The 26,600-nt window shown below is 38.5% G+C and overlaps 1 pseudogene; it reads left to right on the top strand.

Moving 5' to 3' along the window:
- Positions 1-16,687, top strand: part of LOC123465530 — a 46,780-nt pseudogene extending 30,093 nt beyond the window's left edge.
- The last annotated feature ends 9,913 nt before the right edge of the window (positions 16,688-26,600 follow it).

Raw genomic sequence — 26,600 nt, 5'->3', positions numbered from 1 at the left:
AATTGTTAAAAACAAAAGAAAAGAATATTCAAAGTTCCCAAAGTAACAAGGCTGGAAATAAGAAATGTATGATCCTGACATGCTGGGTGCACTTTTTCGAGTAGAATGAGGAAGAGGTCATGTCAGTAGCTCACACAATAGATACTGAGAAACCACAGGGTTGAGAATGGTGTAGAAACTGGAAGTTAAGCTCTCAGCTCACCTCAGACAACCAGTTCTTCAGCCTTGACGGACCATTCGTGAATGAATAGGTCTAGAAGAGAAGGGGCGCTGGGAGGGACCCATCGTGCCTAATTTTACATCAACTTGCCTCTGGCAGGCGACTGAGGGTCGTGGATCCCCCTCCCTCTGTGCCCGTCAGCCCTCCAGTCCACCTGCCCCATGAACAACTCAGAGCTGGCTCCAGCTTTCCCAGCTGCATTCTCCCTCACAGCAAAGTCCTCAAGGACAGGTGATAACTGGCGTCCTTGAGAGGTGCAGGGATTTTTTTCCAGTAGTTGGTAGAAATTAGACACTCTTGAAGTTGGTTGTCCTTCCTTCTGCAGAGTTCTCGAGTGGCATCTCACAGAAGAGAAATTTGCTTCCACACCCGATGTCCTTCTCAAACATGGACTGCGTCCCATCCCTGAGGTCCTAGCAGCAGATCTCCCACAATAAAAAGCTCTCAGTAAGAGCTCGGGAAAGTAGTATTTGTAATTCAAATCCATTTGTCTAGAGCAGTCAGGTAGTAACATATGATGGCCTCATCCGAGGAGAGGCCTTTAATATTTTCCATAGGAATCGATCTCAAATCTTTTGTGACTATCTCAGAGGAGCCGGCACCCTGATAATGGTTTAGTCAAGGAAGACCATGTGTGTTCCACCATCGACTGTGCTACCCGACCAAGTTCCTCTGCTTTGGAGTGAACGTGTCGGTCACTCCATGCACGTCGTCACCTTCAGTGTCTGAATCAGAGTCCATTCTTGGTTCCACTGTCGTTTCTTTAACCAATACCCTGTCAACGACCTTTTCACATCATTTACTGTTTTTCATTTTGTAAAAACTGTGACAGCAGTTCTAAAAACACTTTTGAACACTTTAAAAACGTGTTTCTTTAGAATAAATTTATAAAAGTGCCTCCCCCGCACCAAGCTGGGGGCGGGGGGTGGGGACTCTTGCTACCAATTAAAGATATTCTGGGTTATGGTAATAATTTCACTTTCTCAATTGATCATTAGGTTATTTATCACTTCCCCTAATGGTAAGGAGGAAACTATAGGCAGTTCAGAGACCACATTTTGGATGGGATTCTTCTACTTGTGAGAAAATGAGCACTCTGCTCTGTGAGTGTCCTATTTCAGTACAAGGAACTTTTGAAAACAGTGATAGATATGGCATAATATATATTTAGTGATAGTTATTAAGTGTTTTTCATTGTATTTTCCCCATCTTACTATTTTAAACATGGAGAGATAATGAAAGTTATTGCAGCAGCAAATAATCTCATAGTTTTCTAAGAGCTTTCTAAATTTTAGCTTATTTACCATTAGTGTATGTACCATGAATGAAATAGGAAGCTTATTTTTTATTGATATGTTTGTAGTAGAGACATGTGGTTTGATGTAAGAATACTGCTGCTACTGCTGCTAAGTCGCTTCAGTCGTGTCTGACTCTGTGAGACCCCATAGACGGCAGCCCACCAGGCTCCCCCATCCCTGGGATTCTCCAGGCAAGAATACAGGAGTGGGTTGCCATTTCCTTCTCCAATGCATGACAGTGAAAAGTGAAAGTGAAGTCGCTCAGTCGTGTCCGACCCTCAGCAACCCCATGGACTGGAGCCTTCCAGGCTCCTCCGTCCATGGGATTTTCCAGACAAAAGTACCAGAATGGGGTGCCATTGCCTTCTCCGTAAGACTAGTAGAGTCCAAAGACCTGGTAAAAAGGTATGCAGCTTACTCATATTTTTAACTTTTTCCTTTCCAAAATCATTACAGCTCATGAGTTAATTAATGTTTGTAGAAGTGCCTAGTACAGTTGTCAATAGGTGTAATTCTTGTAATTGCCTATTAAAATGTTATAAGGTAGCATATTCTCAAGGAAAAACCTTTTGTACAAAATTTAGTGTATTTATACAGAGTTAAGGCTCTTACTGTGAAGTAGATATATAGGAGGTATCAAATGCTGTGTTTATAAACCTAGCAAGTGGTGTGGTTTATTGAATTATAGTTGATTAACAATATTCTGTTAGTTTCAGGTGTACAGCTCAGTGATTCAGATATATATGTATATGTGTGTATATATTATATAAATGGGGCTTCCCTGCTGGTTCAGACTGTAAAGAATCTGCCTGCAATGCAGGAGACCTGGGTTCAGTCCTTGGGTTGGGAATATCCCCTGGAGAAGGTGGAGAAGGCAATGGCACCCCACTCCAGTACTCTTGCCTGGAAAATTGCATGGGCAGAGGAGCCTGGTAGGCTGCAGTCTGTGGGGTCGCTAAGAGTCAGACACGACTGAGCGACTTCACGTTCATGTTTCACTTTCATGATTGGAGAAGGAAATGGCAACCCACTCCAGTGTCCTTTCCTGGAGAATCCCAGGGATGGGGGAGCCTGGTGGGCTGCAGTCTATGGGGTCGCACAGAGTCAGACACGACTGAAGTGACTTAGCAGCAATAGCAGCAGCAGCCTGGAGAAGGAAATGGCTACCCATTCCAGTATTCTTGCCTGGGAAATTCCATGGACACAGGATCCTGGCAGGCTATAGTCTATGGGGTCCCAAAGAGTTGGACATGACTGAGTGACTAATACACATACACACTCACTCACACATATGCTCACATGTACACACATATTCCGTTTCAGATTCTTATTGCAGAATATTGTGTAGTTCCTTATGTTGTACAGTAGATCTCTTTTTGTTATTTTATATCTACTAGTGTGTATATGTTAATCCCAACATCCTAATTTATCCCTTCCCCTACCCTGCTTTCCCCTGTGGTCACCATAAGTTTGTTTTCTGTGTCTATGAGTCTCTTTCTGTTGTGTGAATAAATTCATTTTAGATTCTACATATAAGCAGTATGATATAATACTTGTCTCTGATTTATATCACTTAGGGTGATAATGTCTAGGTCCGTCCCTGTTGCTGCAAATAGCATTATTCCATTCTTTTTTATGGCTTACTAGTTTTCCATTATATAAATATTCCACATCAGATGCAATTTTTAAGTGTAGTCAGATCTGTAAATCTTTTATTTTAAGCCTTCTGGGTTTGTTGTAGTTCAGAGAGAAGCCTTTCCAGTACTGAGCTTCTTGAAAAGTCTCTTGGGATTTCTTTTTGACTTTTGTGGATTCATTGTCTTCCATTAAATTTTTGAAACTTTGGGAATTTCTGCTTGTATAAAGTCTGAGGATTGAATTGAACCTTATTTTTTCCTGTTGGAGATGCACTTGGTGCAGTATTTTCATTGTATAAACATACAAGTTAGTCTTTCATTTCAGAAGAAATCATGGAATGTCACTTTAGTGAATACTAGCTAAAGATCTCCTTTGTTTCACTTAGGTTTATGATAGTTGTGAAGAAACAGAAGACCTGTTGCACAAAAAGCACATGCTGCAGGAGGAAATTGCCATGCTAAGACTGGAGATAGATGCACTGAAAAATCAGCACCGGGAAAAGGAAGAGAACTATTTTGAGGACATTGAAATTCTCAAAGTAAAGAATGATAATCTTTAAAAGGCAATAAAACTGAATGAGGAAAGGTTAACAAAAACTATATCCCACTATACAGGCCAGCTTAATGGTCTGACATCTGAGAAAACAATGCTAAACTCTAAGCTGGAGAACAAAAAAGAAAGTAAACAAAGACTGGAAACAGAAGTGAAATCCTACCATTCTAGACTGGCTGCTGCCTTACATGATCATGATCAAGGTCAGACATCAAAAAGAGATCTGGAACTTGCCTTCCAGAGAGCAAGAGACGAGTGGTTATCCTTGTGGGACAAAATGAAGTATGATGTGGCTAACCTAAAAGATAACAACGAGATGCTTTCCCAGCAACTATCTACAGTGGAAAGTATTTTCTTTCTTTTTTTTTTTTTTGTGATCATATGATTCTTTTTTTTTTAATTTTATTTTAAACTTTACAATATTGTATTAGTTTTGCCAAATATCGAAATGAATCCACCACAGGTATACCTGTGTTCCCCATCCTGAACCCTCTTCCCTCCTCCCTCCCCATACCCTCCCTCTGGGTTGCCCCAGTGCACCAGCCCCAAGCATCCAGTATCGTGCATCGAACCTAGACTGGTGACTCATTTCATACATGATATTATACATGTTTCAATGCCATTCTCCCAAATCTCTCCACCCTCTCCCTCTCCCACAGAGTCCATAAGACTGATCTATACATCAGTGTCTCTTTTGCTGTCTCGTTCACAGGGTTATTGTTACCATATTTCTAAATTCCATATATATGCGTTAGTATAAATAAGCTGAAAATCAAGCTGCATTACACGAGAGATGATCTTAGAGAAAAAACTTTGATGTTAGAACGTGTCCAGAGAGATCTAAGGCAATTAGAGTGTCAAAAGCAGGAAACTGAACACAATGTATCAGGCTTAACAAGGCAAAGTGAATACATACCTTGGAAAGCAGGAATCCTTAGAGGAGAGATTATTTCAACTCCAGAGTGAAAACATGTTGCTCCGACAGCAACTGGGTAATGCCTACAGTAAAGAGAAGACGGTCATTAGCATCCAAGACCAGTTTCAGCAGATCGTGAGAAAACTTCAGGCCAAATATGAGAAACAAGGTCTGATGCTGGAGAAAAGAAACAAGGAGTTAATCAAGGAATGGAATCATTTAAAAGAGAGAATGTATTGGTACGAAAATGAGAAAGCAGAAGGAAAAGTGAGCATCCAGAAGGAGAAATAATTCTCAGACTTCCTGAAAGAAAGTTCAAAGTGATTCTTGATTCTGGCTAAATGTTGAATCTAGTTGAATATAAAAAATACGCAGGCTGTGAATCTATGGTCTCTAAACCAGCCTAAAAGCATACCTTGTATCCAGCAAATAAAAATTAGACCAAAGAAATCCTTTACTTTGTGTAGGGACATTGTGTCATTTATGAAATGTTAAGAAATTTAGTTCTAAATTGTTAACATAGACAGGTACTAGTTACTTACTCTTTATTAAGGTAATAATTTTAATTTTTATGTTACCACATTTCAGTATCATGATGAAGCAGATAAATGAAATGCTCAAACCTGAAATAAATATTTTGAAATGAAGCTTCAGTTACCTGGATTATCTTGATAGTCAATTCCAGGTTTCCCAGAGGCTGTATTTTATATATCGTACTTTGGCTTCAGTAGCTTGTCATAGCTTTTTATTATATTTGTTGGTACAATTTTATTTTTATTCATGTGAATTTGAGTTAATATGGGAAACATTTTAGCCTTGAATCATTTATTCTTAAAGACTCTCAACTCTTCAAATGCATCTACTTATCATTAAATCATAATTTGGGACTCAGGTGGTGAGCTTTAGCAAAACTATTCTTGATTTAATCTTCCCACTGCTATTTATGATTTACTTTAACATTTTTACAAACAATTTGCTCATAATTATCATTTTAAGTATCAATTACTATCATTTGAATACAAGCTTGTCCTCTAAAAATGAAGGATGGCAGGATTCGTGAGCAGCAGGAATGGAGTGAGTCAGGGAGAGGGTTGTAGGAGCTGCAGTGTGGAGGCAGGTAGAGGCCAGGTTATCGAGGCTCCTTGAAGGGCATGGGAGCAAGCTCATTTTTTAAATTTCATTTTTCTTTTATATTGGAATATGGTTGATTTACAATTTTGTGTCAGTTTCAGATGTACAGCAAGTTGATTCAGTTATTCGTACACTATATCCATTATTTTTCAGTTCCTTTTTCCAGGTAGGTGACTACAGAATATTGAATAGAGCGGTTATCCAAGGGCAAAGGTGGGGAGGAGGGATAAATTAGGAGTTTGGGATTAATATAGACACACTACTATATATAAAATAGATAAGCCACAAGGAAATGGCCTCATTTTTCTCCTGAGGTAGGAATCTATTGGAAAGATCTGAGCACTGGTTGGAATATGTGAAGATCTCTGAGTTAATCAAAGCTTATAATAAAAAAGGAAAGGAAAATGTTTCCACACTGTTTCCACCGTGTGGAATTTTCCATCACTTTTCCCACCTACACACTCATTTCTTTCTGGACGTGAGGTGGCGAAGCTCTGCAGATTTATTGGGAGGGACAGGTCATGGACAGTGGGACCATATCCTTTGTCTGAGTAACTTAATATCAGGAAGGCTGTAGGCTGGCCCCTTCTGTGTCTATAACCAGAGTCAATGAGGAGGAAAAAAGAAGGTGAGTTGCTGTCTGTGGTGATAGTTTTCAAAGTCCATATGTTGGAGTTATCTATTATTAACATAACATAATAGTAAAGTGATTTGATTAACTAGTGACAGAGCATCTTATTAGGCAGTTGTGAGACAACTTCAACAGGAACTGGATGACGCTGTAAAAAAGCAGTCTATGTCGGAGCCGTCACTGAAAGTCATGTCATGTTATTGTGCTAAGTTAGAAGCAGAGGCACAGGATTTGAAGAACAATTGTAAACTACTACAACTATGTCAACTCACAAGTCAGGTATGTATGAAATTGAACGTGTTAACAGTTAATATGTAGGATAAAGTGTTTTGCTGCTGCTGCTGCTGCTAAGTCGCTTCAGTCGTGTCCGACTCTGTGTGACCCCATGGACGGCATCCCATGAGCCCCCCCACTGCCCTCCACACCCCGCATCCCTGGGATTCTCCAGGCAAGAACATTGGAGTGGGTTGCCATTTCCTTCTCCAATGCATAAAAGTGAAAAGTGAAAGTGAAGTCACTCAGTCGTGTCTGACTGTAGAGACCCCATGGACTGCAGCCTATCAGGCTCCTCCATCCATGGGATTTTCCAGGCAAGAGTACTGGAGTGGGGTGCCATCACCTTCTCTGATAAAGTGTTTTAGGACACTCATTTTCATGGACACTCATTTTCATGGTCAGCTTTCTTCTGTATTTTTGTTCCAAGTAACTTACTACAATTTTCTTATCTTTATAATGCACTCGTTCCTTAAACTCTGACTTTCATCCTACCATTTGCATTATATTACTTTTTTCTTATATTATTTACCCCTAGGAAAGTTGAGAATTGTGCCTCATTATTCACACAAGTTGAGAGCCTTTTTTTTTCTTGGAAACAATACTTTTTTAAGTGATAGCTGTATTACCATGATGAGCCAAGCTAGATTAAAACCAGAGGATAATATTAGTTTAATGGAACGTTCAGAAAATTATCATTTCTCATCTTTCCTTTTGTGAATGGCTGTAGAGTTCTGTAGATATTTATTTCATGGATTTCAGAATAACTTGTGCAGAAAGAGTATTATACAAACCAGTTGAAGTTTAGGCATTGCTTTCTTTCCTTTTCATTTTAAGGATATTGTAAAAGCATGGAGGTACTCAGATGGCATAGAATACATACATCCAAACTAGAGAATTAAGAAGATTTGATATTTGGCAAATCTAATACAGTTATGTAAAGTTTAAAAATAAAATAAAATTAAAAAAAAATAAAAAAAAAAAAAAAAAAAGATTATCTGGATCCTGCCATTGGATTTTTTTTAAAAGCTATTGAGATATAATTCACATATCATAGAATTCACCCACTCAACATGTGTAGTTTAGTACCTCTTAGTCTAGAGAGGTGTAACTGGTGACTACAGTCAATTTTAGAGCATTTCCATCACCCCCTAAAAGAAACCCTGCATCCCTTAGCCACCACCCATGGCCTCCCACCTCCCTCAGCCCCAGGCAACCTCCAGTCTAATATCTGTCTCTGTAGACATGCCTGTCCTCGGTATTTTATGTAAATGGAATCATGCAGTATGCTCCTTTGGGATTAGCTTTGCTCATTTGATGTCATGTTTTCACGGTTCATCCATGTGATACCAAGTATCAGTTCTTCCGTTTCTGTTGGCTGTCAACAGTAAGCTAAGCCATGTATCCATCATCACTTGATGGAGCTTTGGGTTGTTTCCACTTTGGGACTATTAATAATGCTGTTGTGAACACTGATTTCCATGATTCTGTGTGCACATGTTTTTATTTCCCTGTGGTTGGATCTTATCCTCAAAGTTAGCTGGCTGATTTCACCTTTTCTTGGCCCTTGCTCAGATTGTCCTTTCTGTCTTTACAGTTTCTTTTCCTCTTGGGTAGTCCTTCATTATTTCAGACCTGGCGCCCAGTCTCTCCTTAATGGAGCTTTCGTGACTGTCCAGCGCTTTGAGCCTTCTCACATCAGCTCTTGTTACCTAGTCTCTGAGGATAAGTTTAGCCCCTAATTTTACACTGTTGACATTTCTTCCATGAGGGGGAATCTTGGCTAAGTATACATTGTTGTAACAGGGAGTATTTATTGATATGCACAGCACTTGTCTTGCATAAATGGACAGTAACAAAGGATTACAAGAATGAGGCATTTTTTGTTGTTGCTGTTCAGAAAAATGTGTGGATCATCTCTGTAAACTGTTAGGAAATGGGATTTCTTTAACTTTGCAAATAATTCTCTTTGGAATGCAATTCAAATTAGCAAAAAGTCTTTGTACTTCAGAAAAAGGCTTATGGGATCAGAATCCATATTTGCAAGATTTATTAATTAGAGTCTTATTCTCACAGTCTTCTTTTGGGAGGGACTTATTAACTTAGCCATAGATAACTCAATACAGTATCCCTCAAACTTCTTTAAAATCCTGGGACATTAAGATGGGAGGAGGAGTAAGAGATATTCTATTAAGAGGTGACTTGTAGTCATTTTATGAAGAAAGATAGAAAAACATTATTGTAGAACAATAAAAGAGTGTAAAATCAAGTGCAATTGTTGTGTGACAAAGATGACAGTGAAGAATATACTTTGTGACTCTTGGTGGTTTGTACTTCTTTCTTGATTCTCTGAGTAATCTCTGGCCCTACAGTCTACAATACAAATACCATCATATTTATTTGATCCTGGGTTTGAGTTAGGCTGTGCTCAGTCCACTTTCTTCACTAGCAAACAGTATATTTTTATTCTTGAAGACTGATGATTTTCCAGCAGACCTGGAAACTGCATCTTCAAAATGTCTGCACCTGGATGCAAAAAATCAAGTTTTTTGACAGGTGTTATTATCTATGAAACTAATGCAAAAGAAATGTAAAAAAACTAGAGAAGAAGAAAAAGAAGTTGGAGCAAGAAGTAGTGTACCTCAGAAGTAATATAGAAATGAATATGATAGAACACAATTAAGTAGAGCAATATCAACAGGAGATTGAAGAAAGAGCAAGACAGGATCTCGTAGAGAAATGAAAAGAAGCCAACCTATTTTTGCAGGTTAATTTGTTGATCTGTCATATGCTTGAATTCACTTTCACTGTACATTACATTTTGGATCTATACAAGTTACGTGTTTCCTCTACCTCCCTTAGAGCAGTTAGTTTTGTAGATTTCTGGAAGAAAGGGAGGCACTTGTTTTCCCTTTAAATATTTCAGTTTCCTTCGCAGTTATCACTAAATTGATCTTTCAGAATGATTCTCACTAGAGAATCCTTTTACTTATAAGACCAATTTGTAAAAAACAAGATCATTAGGAAGAAAATAAAATATTGTGATTTAAAACTGGTACCATCCTCTTGAATTATTCTTGTTGTCTTGTTCAGTTTTTAAAATTTTAAGTTGATCCTCTTATTCTTTGAATTATAAGATTATATAAGTACTACTATAACAGTGATTCCACTTTAATTTTATAATTCAGATTTAATTCATTTCACATTAATGATAATTGTTTTAAACTTCCACTCTTTTTTTTTTTTTTTTACCTTTGAAATCGCTCTCTGAATCATGGACTCAAAAGTAAAGGGAACAATTATAATTTTCCAGGTTAATGATTATTTTAAAAATGTTACCTTTTTCAATTTGCCTTAGACACAAGCTGAATTTCAACAGATGGAACTCAGAATTAAAGACTTGGAATCTGATCTCTCCAAAATGAAAAGTTTGCAAGAAGATTCTAATAAAGCAAAGTTGGAAAAATATAAGCAACTCAACCTAGTAGAATATGAAGTTAGAAAGTCATTGGAAGATAAACTAGACAAGTCAAAACACAGAATCACAGAAACTAAATTTAGTTCATTAATTTGTCTCTAAAGCCTAATTTTTATAGAGTGGGGTACATGAGATTAGTAGGAAGTGAAAGCTAACTAGATGGTCACTGCTAAGGGGGTGCTTAAGACAAACTATTAGTACTGTATCAAGTTTTTCCACACTATGTAAAGGCATACTTATGAAATAGGGGGAAATTAACACATGGTTTAAAGGTAGGATAAATCACAAATTGGCTAAAAGTAATATAGTGACCTGACTGAGGGGTCTGGAGAATGGAAAGGGCAGATCCCACCTGCAGTGCCTAGTACAGGTTTCCCCACTATCTGAAAGCAGAGCACTCCTAGGAAGCCTTTCATAAGCCAAAGCAGCATAAAGCAAAGAAGCAGATACCGAGGACACATTCTGCTAGTCAATACATAAAATAAATATGTACATGTGAAGCACAGGTGCTCCCAGACAGGGTTTTGGGCTGTGGCGACTTGATGCTGAGATGCGGGGTGTGGCTTCTGGGGAAGGAGCTCAGTGGGGCCAGTCTCCCTGCTTGGGGAGTGCGATGCCTCTCAATGTAAAACCATACACTGAACACTGTTTAGAGTTTTGGATTTTTAAATGAGACCAGAAATTGTCTTCAGATTTTTTTTCCTCTATCATCAAAAACAGGTACTGACATAGGCCCTTTGTAGAAGTCAAGTAACATAAAGTGAACTTTGGAAAAGCAGGGGATACTTGTAATTGATCCTGGGGCTGTTTTAGCTCTTTTCAGCCTCACCCTTTGACTTTCTCATCCTCTCTTGAGATTGTGGCTCTAAGTGATACCTCAGAGCCAAAAGTTTAATTTCTCCGAGGTCATGAGTGAAACGTGTATACAAGGGTGGTGAAAGCAAATGCTTGAAAGTGGCTTTGTGGGGTGGGGTGTTTCTTCATCCCTGAACTGCTTCCTGGAGGCAGGTGTGTCCCAGAGGGCATCAGGTGTCAGTGTGAGGCCACCTCCCTTTCTCTCTGATGCCCTTTCTCTCCTCTCCCAACTGTGACTTGTTACTTGAGGAGCCCTAGACACATGTGTACTTCTTTAGAACAAGGTTACAACTATCATTGTTTACAGGAGGTCTGCTCTGCGTTTTCAAGTGTTTTCAGTTACAGTTTATTGGGAATTCCATTTACTATGTGGCAACTTTAAAAATGCTGATAATTCAGGGAAACGTGAGTAAAGTTGGTGTTTTCCATCTTCCCCAGGACACATGAGAGGCTGGCAGTGATCCGCAACAAACTTGAGGTGAAGAAAGAGAAGAACAGATCTTTACTCAGCCTTCTTAACACAAGGCCAGTACTGGAGCCCCCTTGTTTTGGAAATTTCAATAATCCTTTAGTGCTCAACAGAAATCTTACTCCAAGAGCAAATGTAGGGTTTTCTACCTCAATTCCACGCCCTTTAAATAACAGCATGGAGACTTACTTGACCGAGGTTAGGTATGCTATCTTTTGTTCATTGGGTTTCAGATTTCTGATATGAATGATCCTTGTTTTTAATTTGGTGAACGTCTAAGTTGTTTATTTGACTTATACACACTAAGTAAAAGCTGTCATTATCTGTGCTAATCAAGGAGACATTTAATGATTTTTTTTTTTTTTGGTCCTAGATCTCCTGTTTTAAGAAATACTTTTTACATGTTTCAATGCCATTCTCCCAAATCTTTCCAGCTTGGGGCTGGTGCACTGGGACGACCCAGAGTGATGGAATGGGGAGGGAGGAGGGAGGAGGGTTCAGGATGGGGAACACATGTATACCTGTGGCGGATTCATTTTGATATTTGGCAAAACTAATACAATTATGTAAAGTTTAAAAATAAATAAAATTTAAAAAAAAGAAATACTTTGAAATTTCTTGAAAAGCTGCATTGAAATTCTACTTTAGAAATGAAATCTTATTGCCTAGTAACTGAAAGTATACTTTAAGATGTTTGACTTACTTTCTAATGGATTTCACTTTGGCAGTGGTTCATAATCATTTCCAAGCATTGCTACACCCACCACAGTTTATCTACCCTTAAGCATAAGTGACAATGGCAACCCAATCCAATACTCTTGCCAGGAAAATCCCATGGACAGAGGGGCCTGGTAGGCTGCAGTCCATGGGGTCGCAAAGAGTCGGACATGACTGAGTGACTTCACTTTCACTTTTCACTTTCATGCATTGGAGAAGAAAATGGCAACCTACTCCAGTGTTCTTGCCTGGATAATCCCAGGAATGGGGGACCCTGGTGGGCTGCCGTCTATGGGGTTGCACAGAGTCGGACACGACTGAAGCAACTTAGCAGAAGCAAGCATAAGTGAATCACTGGCATCTAAACACTAACCACATATGGATGTGATTTTATTTGAAAGAATCCTAGATAAATCCTTTTTATGCATTAAACAAGCTTGTAATACTAAATCAGAAGATTAATTTCTGGTTTTAGGTTAACATTTTTTGTTATTTTCTTGTACAAGAGTATATCTTTAATTGCTATTTTACTTACAGAATTTTGATTTAAATTTCTAAAAACTATCTTAATGAGCAGTTGTAGAATGTTTGTAAATTTGTAGTTAATGCAAACATTTAAAAATTATAAATGAAGCTCACTTTATCTCTATCTTGACATCATCTGGATGAATGGTATGGGAGTCTTGAAATTGCAACCAGTTTTCATTGTGTAATCATTGTGGTTAAAATAGCCATTTCAATCTATGCACACGTGTTTATCGTTTTGATAGTGTTTGTGTGATGTTGGTGATGCAGAGACAAGTAGCCCTTGTTAAATGCAGTCTCAACCTGTTTTCTCACTTGACATGCTGCCATCATAGAAGAGCAACCTAAAGTTTCTTCGACAGCACTGCGGCTATGTTGGGTCTTAGTAATTGAGAGCTGTGAAACTGGAGGACGTGCTTTAGGTGTGCAGTCAAAGGGGGCCTCTGAAAACTTCATCCCAAGTCAGACACTTCCCCATGCAGGCCTAAGGGGAGGAAGCAAATGCTTGACCCCCATCCCAGACACAGGATGCCTACTGCAGACCCAAGTTCATGGTGCTGTAGGCACATAACATCTTTCAAAGAAGAGATTTGGAACCAAGCAAGCACTTCTTAGTTCCTTGTCCCAAACTCACCCGTTAGATAAACCTCTCTTCTCATACAGCAGGTAGGAATACAGTCCTCCCCTTGAAACTTCAGGCTGAGGAAATGAAGTTCAACTGTAATTTCTGGGCAGATTTAGATTACAATTGAGATTACACTCATACTTTTTGTATAAACTAACTAATGATGAGAGCTTGGATAGCAGTATGCTACACAGTAAACAGAGATCTGTTGCATGTTTTAAATTTTGCTCTAAATAACCCAAAATGTGGATAATTCAATGTTGACTGATTTTAGTTAATCAGGTTTTATCTGGAGGAAATGAACATCCTTTTAAGGACGAATCTCTTCAGTTTTGGCCTGCTTGATTCAAATAAGGATTTTCTCCTTCAAGTTCCCTGTCTTGTTTTTATTTTTATTTTTTTTTAAATTTTATTTTATTTTTAGACTTTACATAACTGTATTAGTTTTGCCAAATATCAAAATGAATCCGTCACAGGTATACATGTGTTCCCCATCCCGAACCCCCCTCCCTCCTCCCTCCCCATTCCATCCCTCTGGGTCGTCCCAGTGCACCAGCCCCAAGCATCCAGTATCATGCATCGAACCTGGACTGGCAACTCGTTTCATACATGATATTTTACATGTTTCAATGCCATTCTCCCAAATCTTCCCACCCTCTCCCTCTCTCACAGAGTCCATAAGACTGTTCTATACATCAGTGTCTCTTTTGCTGTCTCGTACACAGGGTTATTGTTACCATCTTTCTAAATTCCATATATATGCGTTAGTATACTGTATCCCTTCTAAATTAACTATATCAACTGTTACAAATAGGAGTTTGCTATTGATTTATTCTTATTTATGCATTTAAAGCACATAATTTAGTTAGAAAGTCATGTCATGCCACAAGCATTGTTTAATTATATAAGAAGGATTTATATATTCATTTTGTCCATGTTATAGTTAAAAATCTATGTTTTTTATTAACCTGTGGAAGTAGCTGGCACAGGACTCAGTAAGAGTGCCATTGGCTTTGTTACTTCTTTTGCAGAATTAGAAACTTTGAGTAAATCAATGCGTCTCATACCTTACAAAAGTTTTTTTCTTCATAGAAAACAACCTTTCTTCTAAAAAAAAAATTCTGCGTGGAGCCATGTTATATAAAATGGAGAGAAGTATAGAACAGTTTAGCTAAAGAGTGGCCAGAGCCCCTGCAGCTGTGACTTCTCTGTTCCTCAACCCTGCAGTGACCCCCTGTGGGACCTTCCCCTTCTATGGAACGTAGTTCGGAAACTAAAACTTATGAGAGAATTCTTCTCGCTAAACATCTTCAGAATTAAATCATGCCGGCACATTGTTGTATAGTATACAACATATATATATATGTATATACACACACACATACACACACATATGTATATACATTATATACATTTTCTTGTATATAATTTTCTCACCTTTCTGTGTTTCCATTAAATGGAAAAGTTTAAAGAAAATCACAGATGTGTTTTCCTTATTAACATTCGACTCAAACTACTTCCGCCATTTGAACAAGATCCTCACCTAGAAATCAAATAGTCTCAGAAGTACATATATAGGCCAGGAGATTTTGGGGGAGAAGATAGTAATCTTATGGATCATTCTGAAGATTATGGGTCATTCCCTAATTCTCTGAAATTATGTGTACTTGATAGACTGATATTTATTGTACTTTTTATCAGATTAATCTAAATAGCATTCCATATGTTTGTTCTCTGTTATCTATAAGCAGAATAAGTAGGAATTCATTTTTTTATGTGCTTGTTTTTTCTACTGAGGTAATCTTAAGGTTAGATCTAGTCTCTAAAAGTATTATTTAAAAGTCACATTTAATAAGTTATATAACTTGTTTATCTTAAAGATAAATATTTGACTCATTTCAGACTCAGCAGGAGTTGGACAGGAGTATAGCTAGAGAACTAAGAGAATGTATGTTGCCAAAATGTATAAATTAAATTTAGACATTGATTTCTGAAATACACTGTAAACAATAAATGGCATCTCTTTCTATTGTTTGGATAACAGATGCTATGTTAAATATTTTTTATACATAGCTAATGAAAAATGTGAAAACATGAGCAGTCATAGTGAAAAATATCCTTCTTCATTTATCCATCATGTACCATAGCTTGAAAAACAGTCTCTGAAGGTCTGTGCATTTCTTTTTATTTCTAGCTGTATCCTTCTTCTACTTCCTCCATCCTTGTGGAGCTATCTTCCTACACCCTGACACTATTCTCAGAAAACGTGGCGTTCATCAACTTCTCAAGTGTCTGGTAGAGGTTAAGGTTAGGAAAGCCAGACTCAGGCAGTCACGTTTGTGTAGCTGTCACTTGGTAGGTGACTTTAAAATTTCTCTGTCACTAGATACGTCACCAGTTTATATTTTACCCTCAGGAAATGCTCCAAACACCCACATCAATTTGGGTCCTGCCAAAGTAGTTTGCCTTATCTCTTTACCATCTTACTCTGCCGCTTAGCTCTGCATCTAACCAGCCAGACTATGTAGGATCCCACAGATTTGCTTGCTCACCTCTGGTCTTTGTACATGCTTCTCCCCTCTATCTCTTTTACTTTTTCCTGTCCTTCAGGTAGCTACATACATATCCCCTCCACCAAAAAGCTGGCAGTATTGACACAAAGCTGGCTTCCCCTCCTGAGTGTTCCTTGTGCCGTCTTTTATATCTTAGTATTTGTGACTCTGTATGGAAAGTGCCTGTTTGTTTGTTTTTCTAGTTTAGAGCATATCATTTTTCAGGGTGGACTGGGTCACCTTCATCTTGTAATTCCAGTGCTTGTCACAGAACCTTTGCATGAATGCACGAGTATTCATCAATTCACTCAATTGCAGAGTACATGAATGAAGAATGAGAAAACCAGGAGCTCTGATACTCAGCCCCACATGAGACCATAAGCAGATTATAAAATTGTAATCTTGATTAGTATTTTATCTTGTGTCATCTATAGATATATTTCATCTTTCAGAATACTAGGAAAGGTCTCAGGTTTTGTTTGTTTGTTTGTTTTGTTTTGTTTTACTAATCTTAGTTAACCCAAGTATTTTAGGTAAAAAACATAATTCTTTTCTTTTCTTTCAGTTGATGCTCAGTTTGCATCTGATGCCTTTAGTGTGTCTTCTTGAGGATCTACAGATAGGTCAAATGTGTGTGATGACCTACTTTTGTAAACAGAAGAACAAGATATACAGATTTGGAAGGAAAAATACATTATTTAGAAAGATAAATAGGAAAAGTTTCTCTACTGGAACGTTTCCATGATATTTCGTTGTTTCCCATTAAACATGATGAGAAAACCTTTATTAAAGGAAAATGTTTTTGTATTATGTGTGTATGATGAAAATTTATATAGCATTTTAAGTGATGTTTCTCTGCATCTAAGTTACTTTTTAGCAGATTTAAACATCAGCACTGTTGAATTTTCCATATTCTAAGTGATAGTGTTAGTCACTCAATTGTTTCTGACTCTGTGTGACCCCATGGACTGTAGCCCACCAGGTTCCTCTGTCCATGGAATTCTCCAGGCAAGAATACTGGAATGGGGAGCCATTCCCTTCTCCAGGGGATCTTCCAGATCCTGGGATCAAACTGAGGTCACCTTCATGGTGATTCTTTACCATTTTAGCCACCAGGGATGCCCTTTACAAACTCAGACTGAGCTCTAATACCGCTATTTAAACAGCACCCAAGCAAGCAGACTTGCCATTAATATTTAATTAATATTTAATAATTAATTTAATATTTAATTAATAATTAGAGCTCAGACTGAGCTCTAATATCAGCTATTTAAACAGCATCCAAACAAGCAGACTTGTCATTAATATTTAGTGGTGTTGATTGATAGCATTTTTGTATTGTCCAGTTTTTATTACTACCTAAAGATTTAGATACTGCTGTTATGGCTTCTGTCAATGTTTTGATGTGTTACAATTGTTAATAGTGGCATAAAACTTACTATATGTAACTTTAAACACAGATTCATAGGCCTTTCCTCATGGAGAAATAAGATTTGCCCGAGTTTTTGCCTTTTAAATGAATTAATTTTTTATAATTTTTATTCTTAATTAGAGGATAATTACTTTACAATATTGTGATGGTTTCTGCCAAACATTGACTTGAATTGGCCATAGGTATGCGTATGGCCCCTCCCTCTTGAACCTCCCTCCCTATTCCACCCCTCTAAGTTGTCACAAAGCACCAACTTTAGGTTCACTGCATCATACAGCAAATTCCAAAAAGACACATGTACCCCAGTGTTCATTGCAGCACTACTTACAGTAGCTAGGACATGGAAGTAACCTGGATGTCCATCAACAGATGAATGGAATAAGAAGCTGTGTATTATTCAAGTATAGAAAGGAATGCATTTGAGTCAGTTTTAATTGACTTTTGATTTACTTTTGGAGGCAGTGTTAAAATTAGAGAAAGTTCCTCTGGATAAATAAGATTTGCTTATGACTTTTCACCTTATCTTTACCTATCTACCAATCTATCTATTTTTTTTTAATTTTATTTTTAAACTTTACAATATTGTATTAGTTTTGCCAAATATCGAAATGAATCCACCACAAGTATACCTGTGTTCCACATCCTGAACCCTCCTCCATCTTCCCTCCCCATACCATCCCTCTGGGTCGTCCCAGTGCACCAGCCCCAAGCATCCAGTATCGTGCATCAAACCTGGACTGGCGACTCGTTTCATACATGATATTATACATGTTTCAATGCCATTCTCCCAAATCTCCCCACCCTCCCCTCCTCCCACAGAGTCCATAAGACTGATCTATACATCAGTGTCTCTTTTGCTGTCTCGTACACAGGGTTATTGTTACCATATTTCTAAATTCCATATATATGTGTTAGTATACTGCATTGGTGTTTTTCTTTCTGGCTTACTTCACTCTGTATAATAGGTTCCAGTTTCATCCACCTCATTAGAACTGATTCAAATGTATTCTTTTTAATGGCTGAATAATACTCCATTGTGTATATGTACCATAGCTTTCTTTCTTATCTATCTATTTTTGCTTTGCTTTTTGGAAAAAGTCTTGGAAGACTTTTTTTTTTTTTTTGAGAAAGCACCAGACAAACAGGCATTATCACAAAACTCCCCTAACTCCCATATATCCTCCTAAGGTACCATTTATCCTTCCTAAATGTTATTTGTTCTCCCATAAGTACCTCGCCCAAGTCACATGTTATTCAGAAGATGCATTTTTCTCCTACTCCCTATCATTTATTAAGTAGTATATCAACACCCAGTAATTCCATTAATGCTGTTGAACGTTCTATGAAGACCTACAAGACCTTCTGGAACTAACACCCCCAAAAAGATGTCCTTTTTCATTGTAGGGGACAGGAATGAAAAAGTAGGAAGCCACGAGATACCTGGAGTAACAGGAAAATTTGGCCGTGGAGTCCAAAACGAAGCAAGCAAAGGCTAACAGAGTTTTGCCAAGGGAACACACTGGTCATAACAAACACCCTCTTCCACCTACACAAGACAAGACTCTACACATGGACATCACCAGATGGTCAATACTGAAATCAGATTGATTATATTCTTTGCAGCCATTCAGGTATGACCTAAATCAAATCCCTTATGATTATACAGTAGAAGTGACAAATAGATTTAAGTGATTAGATCCAATAGAGTGCCTGAAGAACTATGGACGGAGGTTCATGATATTGTAGAGGAGGCAGTGATCAAGACCATCCCCAAGAAAAAGAAATGCAAAAAGGCAAAATGATTGTCTGAGGAGGGCTTACAAATATCTGAGAAAAGAAGAGAAGCTAAAAGCAAAGGAAAAAAAGAAAGATATACCCTCCTCAATACCGAGTTCCAAAGAATAGCAAGGAGAGATAAGAAAGTCTTCTTCAGTGATCAATACAAAGAAATAGAGGAAAACAATAGAATAGGAAAGACTAGAGATCTCTTCAAGAAAATTAGAGATACCAAGGGAACATTTCATGCAAAGATATGTTCAATAAAGGACAGAAATGGTATGGACCTAACAGAAGCAGAAGATATTAAGAACAGGGGGCAAGAATACACAGAAGAACTGTACAAAAAAGATCTTCATGACCCAGATAACCACAAAAGTGTGACCACTCCTCTAGAGCCAGACATCCTGGAATGTGAAGTCATGGCCTTAGGAAGCATCACTACAAACAAAACTAGTGGAGGTGATGAAATTCTGGTTGAGCTATTTCGAATCCTAAAAGATTATGCTATTACAATATTGCACTCAACACGTCAGCAAATTTGGAAAACAGCAGTGGCCACAGGACTGGAAAAGGTCCATTTTCATTCCAATCCCAAAGAAAGGCAATGCCAAAACATGTTCAAACTACCGCACAATTGAACTCATCTCACATGCTAGCAAAGTAATGCTCAAAATTCTCTAAGCCAGGTTTCAATAGAATGTGAACCTTGAACTTCCAAATGTTCAAGCTGGATTTAGAAAAAGAGGAACTAGAGATCAAATTGCCAACATTCGGTGGATCATCGAAAAAGCAAGAGAGTTCCAGAAAAACATCTACTTCTGCTTTATTGACTACACCAAAGCATTTGACTGTGTAGATCACAAAAAACTCTGGAAAATTCTTAAAGAGATGGGAATACTAGATCACCTGACCTGCATCTAAGAAATCTGTATACAGGTCAAGAAGCAATAACTGGACATGGAACAACAGACTGGTTCCAAATAGGGAAAGGGGTACGTCAAGGCCTTATATTGTCACCCTGCTTATTTAACTTACATGCAGAGCACATTATGCAAAGTGCTGGGCTGGTCAAGAAGCAATAACTGGACATGGAACAACATACTGGTTCCAAATAGGGAAAGGAGTATGTCAAGGCTATATATTGTCACTTTGCTTATTTAACTTATATGTAGAGTACATCATGCAAAATGCTGAGCTGGATGAAGCACAAGCTGGAATCAAGATTGCTGAGAAAATATCAATAATCTCAGATATGTATATGACACCGCCCTTATGGCAGAAAGCAAAGAAAAACTAAAGAGCCTGTTAATGAAAGTGAAAAAGGAGAGTGAAAAAGTTGGCTTAAAGCTCAACATTCAGAAAACTAATATCATGGCATCAGGTCCCACCACTTCACTGCAAGTAGATAGAGAAACAATGGAAACATTAAAAACAATGGAGATTTTATTTTTCTGGGCTCCAAAATCTCTGCAGATGGTGACTGCAGCCTTGAAATTAAAAGATGCTTCCTCCTTGGAAGAAAAATATATGACCAACCTCAACAGCATATTAGAAAGCAGAGACATTACTTAGCCGACAAAGGTCTGTCTGGTCAAAGCTATGGTTTTTTCAGTGGTCATGTATGTATGTGAGAGTTGGACTAAAAAGAAAGCTGAGCACCAAAGTATTGATGATTTTGAACTGTGGTGTTCGTGAGTACTCTTGAGAGTTCCTTGGACTGCAAAGAGATCCAACAAATCAATCCTAAAGGAAATCAGTCCTGAATATTCATTGGAAGGACTGATGCTAAAGCTGAAACTCCAATACTTTCACCATCTGATTGAAGAACTGACTAACTGGGAAAGACCCAGTTTTGATTTTTGTGGCAGTACCAGTGTTTTGATTACTATAGCTTGTGTTATAATCTGAAGTCAGGGAGCCTGATCCTGTTAGCTCCTGCTCTTCTTTCTCAAGATTGTTTTGGCTTTTCAGGGTGTTTTGTATTTCCATACACACTGTAAACTTTTTGTTCTAGTTCTATGAGAAACAGCATTTGTAATTTGATACAAATTGTATCAAATCTGTAGATTGCTTTGGTTAGTACAGTTAGTACAGGAAACGGTTTATTCAGAGGTTCTAGGTATGTGGTGGCCACCTTGAATTAAATCAGATTCAATCAGATTCATTAAATCAGATCTGATTTTCCCAGCATGTGGCTCTTTGTGTTCTGCAGAAGGCGCCAAATGACTGGCCAGGGCTCTGATGCTTTGGAAAACATGAGATGTAATTCTAAAAGGCCAGCATCTTAAAGCATTCAGTGGTCTGTCTGCGACCCTTCCTTTTTCTTCATTTTAGTGTCATGTAAGTCAAAAGGAGAAGCAGACAGGAAAATGGTTGCCTCTCCTGGCATGTGGTAATATTGTGGAATATGAAAATGTGAGTCAAACACAGAGACAGCCCAATCAAGAAGCACCTAAACACACAGGATATGAGTGTGTACTTGGTCTCCTGAAAAAGACTATACAGTAAAGAATGGAAGTTATGAAACATACTTCAAAAAAAAAAAAGGTAAAGAGAAAATATTTTAGAAAAAAAAACTATGATAATAATAAAAATTTGGAGATGAAAGAGAGAGGAGAGCTCAAGGGAGCAAGAGACCAGGGAAGGTGGATAAAAGTACTGACATGGGAACTCCAGGAGGTAAGATCCTATTCCTCTATTTCTTGCAGTTATAATAATAATAATTGAATTTCAGATGAATATCGTATAAGTAGAGGACAAGAAAAAATACACCAGGTCATGTGAAACCAATGGAATTCTTTATTTCAAGAGACTCTATATAATTTTTATATATGATATTTTACATTTATCTTACAGACTGCATTGTACTATGTCTGCTGCTGCTGCTAAGTCGCTTCAGTCGTGTCTGACTCGGTGCGACCCCATAGATGGCAGCCCACCAGGCTCCCCCGTCCCTGGGATTCTCCAGGCAAGAACACTGGAGTGGGTTGCCATTTGCTTCTCCAATGCATGGAAGTGAAAAGTGAAAGGGAAGTTGCTCAGTCATGTCCAACTCTTTGCAACCCCATGGACCGCACCCTACCGGGCTCTTCCATTCATGGGATTTTCCAGGCAAGAGTACTGGAATGGGGTGCCATGGCCTTCTCCATATATATATGTATTTATGTATGTATGTGTATATATATATATATATATAATTATATATATATATATACACACATAAATGACAGTGTCATTTATGTGTATATAAATGGTGTATATAAATGTGTATATAAAGGTGGTAAGTTTCAAATTTTCAGTGATACCAAAGAGAGTGTTGCAGGAATTTAGGAGGAAGTTGCGTGGATATGCACTACTATGGTCGGGAGAGAAGGACAGCAGCTCTGCAAGGGGCTGGGACATGGCCTGGGCCTGACTGATGGGAAGTGAACAGGATATTTGAGATGAATGAACAGAATTCTCTTCCTATGACAGTTGTTTGGCAAGGAAGTTATGAACATCCATAAATTTACACTAAATATAGAGTGGCAAAACATGGCCAGAGATTAAAAGAATAATCTTGCTAACTACCTTCAGAGGAGTTATAATGGATAAGAAGCCAGAAGTTCCAGATTCAGCAACATCATCTCAGTGTTTTTTCAGTGTTCTTGTGCAATAGTACCATTTTTTTAAAGTTTAATAAGTTGATAAATGATAGGAAATTTGACATGACATTTGTTATATATATACAATATATATATTGTATTGTGTATATATCCTGCTTGATGCTTTAAAAAGTTAAAATTATGATCGTAAGATACATGAAGGGTGTAGACAATTAGCATCTTAAGACCAGTGTCAAGACTATTTGAAACCAAAGGAGGAAGATCAGTCTAATTAAAAGTTACTTCTTGTTTAATAAAGAGAGATATATTCCTCAAAACTTATGCTTAGACATATTATTATTTTTAGCTATATTTTGCCTATCTCATTACATGAAAGAAATTTTAATCTAGTTACTTTGTTTTCTTTACCCAGCTCTTCTTCCCCAGCCCTCTTTCAAAGCATTAAAAACAAAATATTTGAGCTGATTTTGTCCAGGAATTTTCACTGTGCATGTAGACTATCCTGCTTGTGGCCTCCCTGTGTGGTGTTTATTCCCTGGTACTTTGCTGGAAGTTTTCTCTGAACCTTAATGTCTAGAACACATGACCTGAAGTACTGAGAGATCTCCCCCTTTGGTTCAGTTGCTCAGCTGTGTCCAGCTGTTTGCGACCCCATGGTCTGCAGCACACCAGGCCTCCCTGTCCATCATCAACTCCCGGAGTTTATTCAAACTCATGTCCATTGAGTCGTGCCATCCAACCATTTCATCCTCTGTTGTCCCCTTCTCCTCCCGCCTTCAATTTTTCTCAGCATCAGGGTCTTTTCCAGTGAGTCACTTCTTCACATCAGGTGGCCAAAGTATTGGAGTTTCAGTTTCAGTATCAGTCCTTCCAATGAATATTCAGGACTGATTTCCTTTAGGACGGACTGGTTTGATCTCCTTGCAGTCCAAGGGACTCTCGAGAGTCTTCTCCAACACCACAGTTGGAAAGCATCAATTCTTGGTGCTCAGCTTTCTTGATAGTCCAACTCTCAGATCCATACATGACCACTGGAAATGCCATAGCTTTGACTAGACAGACCTTTGTTGGGAAAGTAATGTCTCTGCTTTTTAATAGACTTTCTAGGTTGGTCATAACTTTTCTTCCAAGGAGCAAGCATCTTTTGATATCATGGCTGCAGTCACCAACTGCAGTGATTTTGGAGCCCTCCAAAATAAAGTCAGCCACTGTTTCCACTGTCTCCCCATCTATTTGCCATGAAGTGATGGGACCAGATGCCATGGTCTTCATTTTCTGAATGTTGAGTTTAAGCCAACTTTTCACTCTCCTCTTTTCAGTTTCCTCAAGAGGCTCTTTAGTTCTTCTTCGCTTTCTGCCATAAGGGTGGTGTCATCTGCATAAATGAGGTTATTGATACTTCTCCCAGCAATCTTGATTCCCACTTGTGCTTCATCCAATCCAGCATTTCTCATGATGTATTCTGCATATAAATTAAATAAGCAGGGTGACAATATACAGCCTTAACGTACTCCTTTCCCTGTAGGCAAACCATTTGATTTCTGCTCACCTTGTCTTCCCATAAAAGGGAGTTTTGAAGAATAATTTCCCAGGAAATCTCCAGTGGTTTTAAGATCAAAGACTGATTTTGATGCCTTATCTCATTCTTTACAGCTGTTTTGAGTTCTGTTCTCCTCGGTTAGCAGAAGTTTTTTAAAAAAAGCATTGGTTATTTTGAAGCTTCACAGGTGAGAGCAGAAGCTTCCCAAGGGCCAATCCAGTTCCATTTGAGGCTGGACCAGTCATCCATGTGGTTGGCCTCTGGTTCTCATCAGCTGTCTTGTTCTGTGTAGAGTGAAGATTGTGTGCAGAGTGAAGGTACAAGCAGAACGCTTCACAGTTCCTGTGTTCCAAGAATAGAGATGCTCCACCAGCTCACTCTTCAACCTTGTTCCCAGCGGGTATGATGGATTTGTTTGAGTTCTGAGTTGCTGTCAGAGTGGAGAGTCTGATTGGATCTCCATGCTAACCAAAATGTTCAGCACTGGTGCACCGCATATTGACTGGCTTCTAACTTGAAGTCCTGGGGTCTTCCCGGAGGAACGGATAACAGGGACTTGTTCTTGTGTATTGTCAGTGGTGATGTCTTAGATAAAATGCCTTTGAAGTTCCAAATGCGACCCAAGTCAGGTGACCCAGCCCTCTTTCCCATGTAGTGAACAGCGTCAGGGACGTCTCTCCCCAGTGGGTACTTGAACTGTGTATTCTCATCTTCATCATGGTAATGTAGCGAACTCTTCATGCTTGGCAATGAAAAGATGGACAATTCAAACCAGATGATTATAATCCATGTGGCTCTGGATGTAATAAAGACAGTCATATGATGAGACACAGTCTCTTTCTCACACACACATACCACTCATATATGTTTGAGTTTAATTGTATTCTGCATCTAATTATACTCCACTCTTGACTTGGGCCACACCATCATGGACCATGGGGCACAGAAAGACAGCTAGGGAGGCACCAAACTGACCCTCCACTGGTGGGTATTTGAAAGCTGATCATAAGGCTTCAAGCTCATGGCTGCAGTGGGTGCTGCCCCTACATCAGTAGCACAGAAACCTTCCTGCTGTACCAGAACGTCCATCTAAAAATGGGTAACATCAGTAGGAAGACTGGGGAAGAGGGCAACACTGCCCCAGCAAGTTAACAGTCCTTGAAAACCAACCAATCTCAAGTCCCCTGCAAACTAGAGAGGCCTGTAGCTGTCACAAATAGGTCAGACCACATAAATCTCATAGAAGACTCAGTCTGGTACTCTGGGGATCAGAGCAGATGATTTAAAGTCTCTTTCTATATAACTGTGTGTTCTTTGGGAGAAAAGATTGGGGGTGGGGGAGCAAACTGATTTCCAAAAATCTATGCTAAAGAAAGTTAAACAGCTTTCTTTAGCCTTTTAGTATTCTGGTTTGTTTGCAAATCTCTAAGAGGGGGAAATAAAAGGGAGCTTTTCCCAAATGTTTTTCAACTGGGATTCTCTCTTCACTGGGAATCACTCACATTTCAACATGCACCAATGCCGTCCTATGCCCCCACCCCAACCCTGTTTGGAGAATGCCAGCTGGAGAAGTCAGGGAATCTCCCACTGTCCAGAGTTGCCAGCTCTGCTGAGACTCAGCTCCCAGGTCAGTGAGAGTCAGCTCCCAGACAGTCCAAAGGGGTAGCCTTCACAATTGGACCCCCACATGCTTGGTGGTATGTGAATACTTACTAAGGTTACATCAATACATGGATTAAAAATAAATTGAAGATCCACAGCCTGCCTGTGCACCCTTTCCAAAGGTTGCTCTGCTGAGAGCTGAGCAGCAGTGAGCAGTCCCAGGTGGCGGAGGGTCTTGCTTTCTACAAAGACCTCTCCATAAAGAAGAGACCTGCCCTCTCTCCCTCTGCTTACTATGATGAGTTTCTCCAGGGCCCACAAATCTTTTGAGTGCCAGACAAAATCGTGTTTTTTGAGAAAGTGAAAGTCTGTTGATTTAGTATTAAATCTTTTTCCAACTCAGATGATTTCTAATACTTTGCTTTTATTAAATTTGATGGAAGACCAAATTGAGCTCTGTCAAAAGTTAGATCATTAAAAATCATTTTGATGATAGATCACCCTATTAGAGGGAGCTCGGTAACAGACATTACTATGATAAAGTTCCTTTCATTTTCATGAAAAATGTTTCATGATTGTATAATAACTGCAACAACAATAATTGTAAAATGTTGGTGAGGATTGCCATCTATTTTAGGAAATAGATGCATCTTAATTTAGCAAGTCTGATGAAAACTGGTTTTTCCAATAACATTGTACTTTTTATATGTAATAATTATTTATGTAATCCTGTTGTGATAAATCACATATTAATAGTACCTA

Source organism: Bubalus bubalis, chromosome 3, assembly GCF_019923935.1.
Source record: "Bubalus bubalis isolate 160015118507 breed Murrah chromosome 3, NDDB_SH_1, whole genome shotgun sequence".
NCBI lineage: Eukaryota > Metazoa > Chordata > Mammalia > Artiodactyla > Bovidae > Bubalus > Bubalus bubalis.
This window is presented reverse-complemented; position numbering and strand designations above follow the sequence as displayed.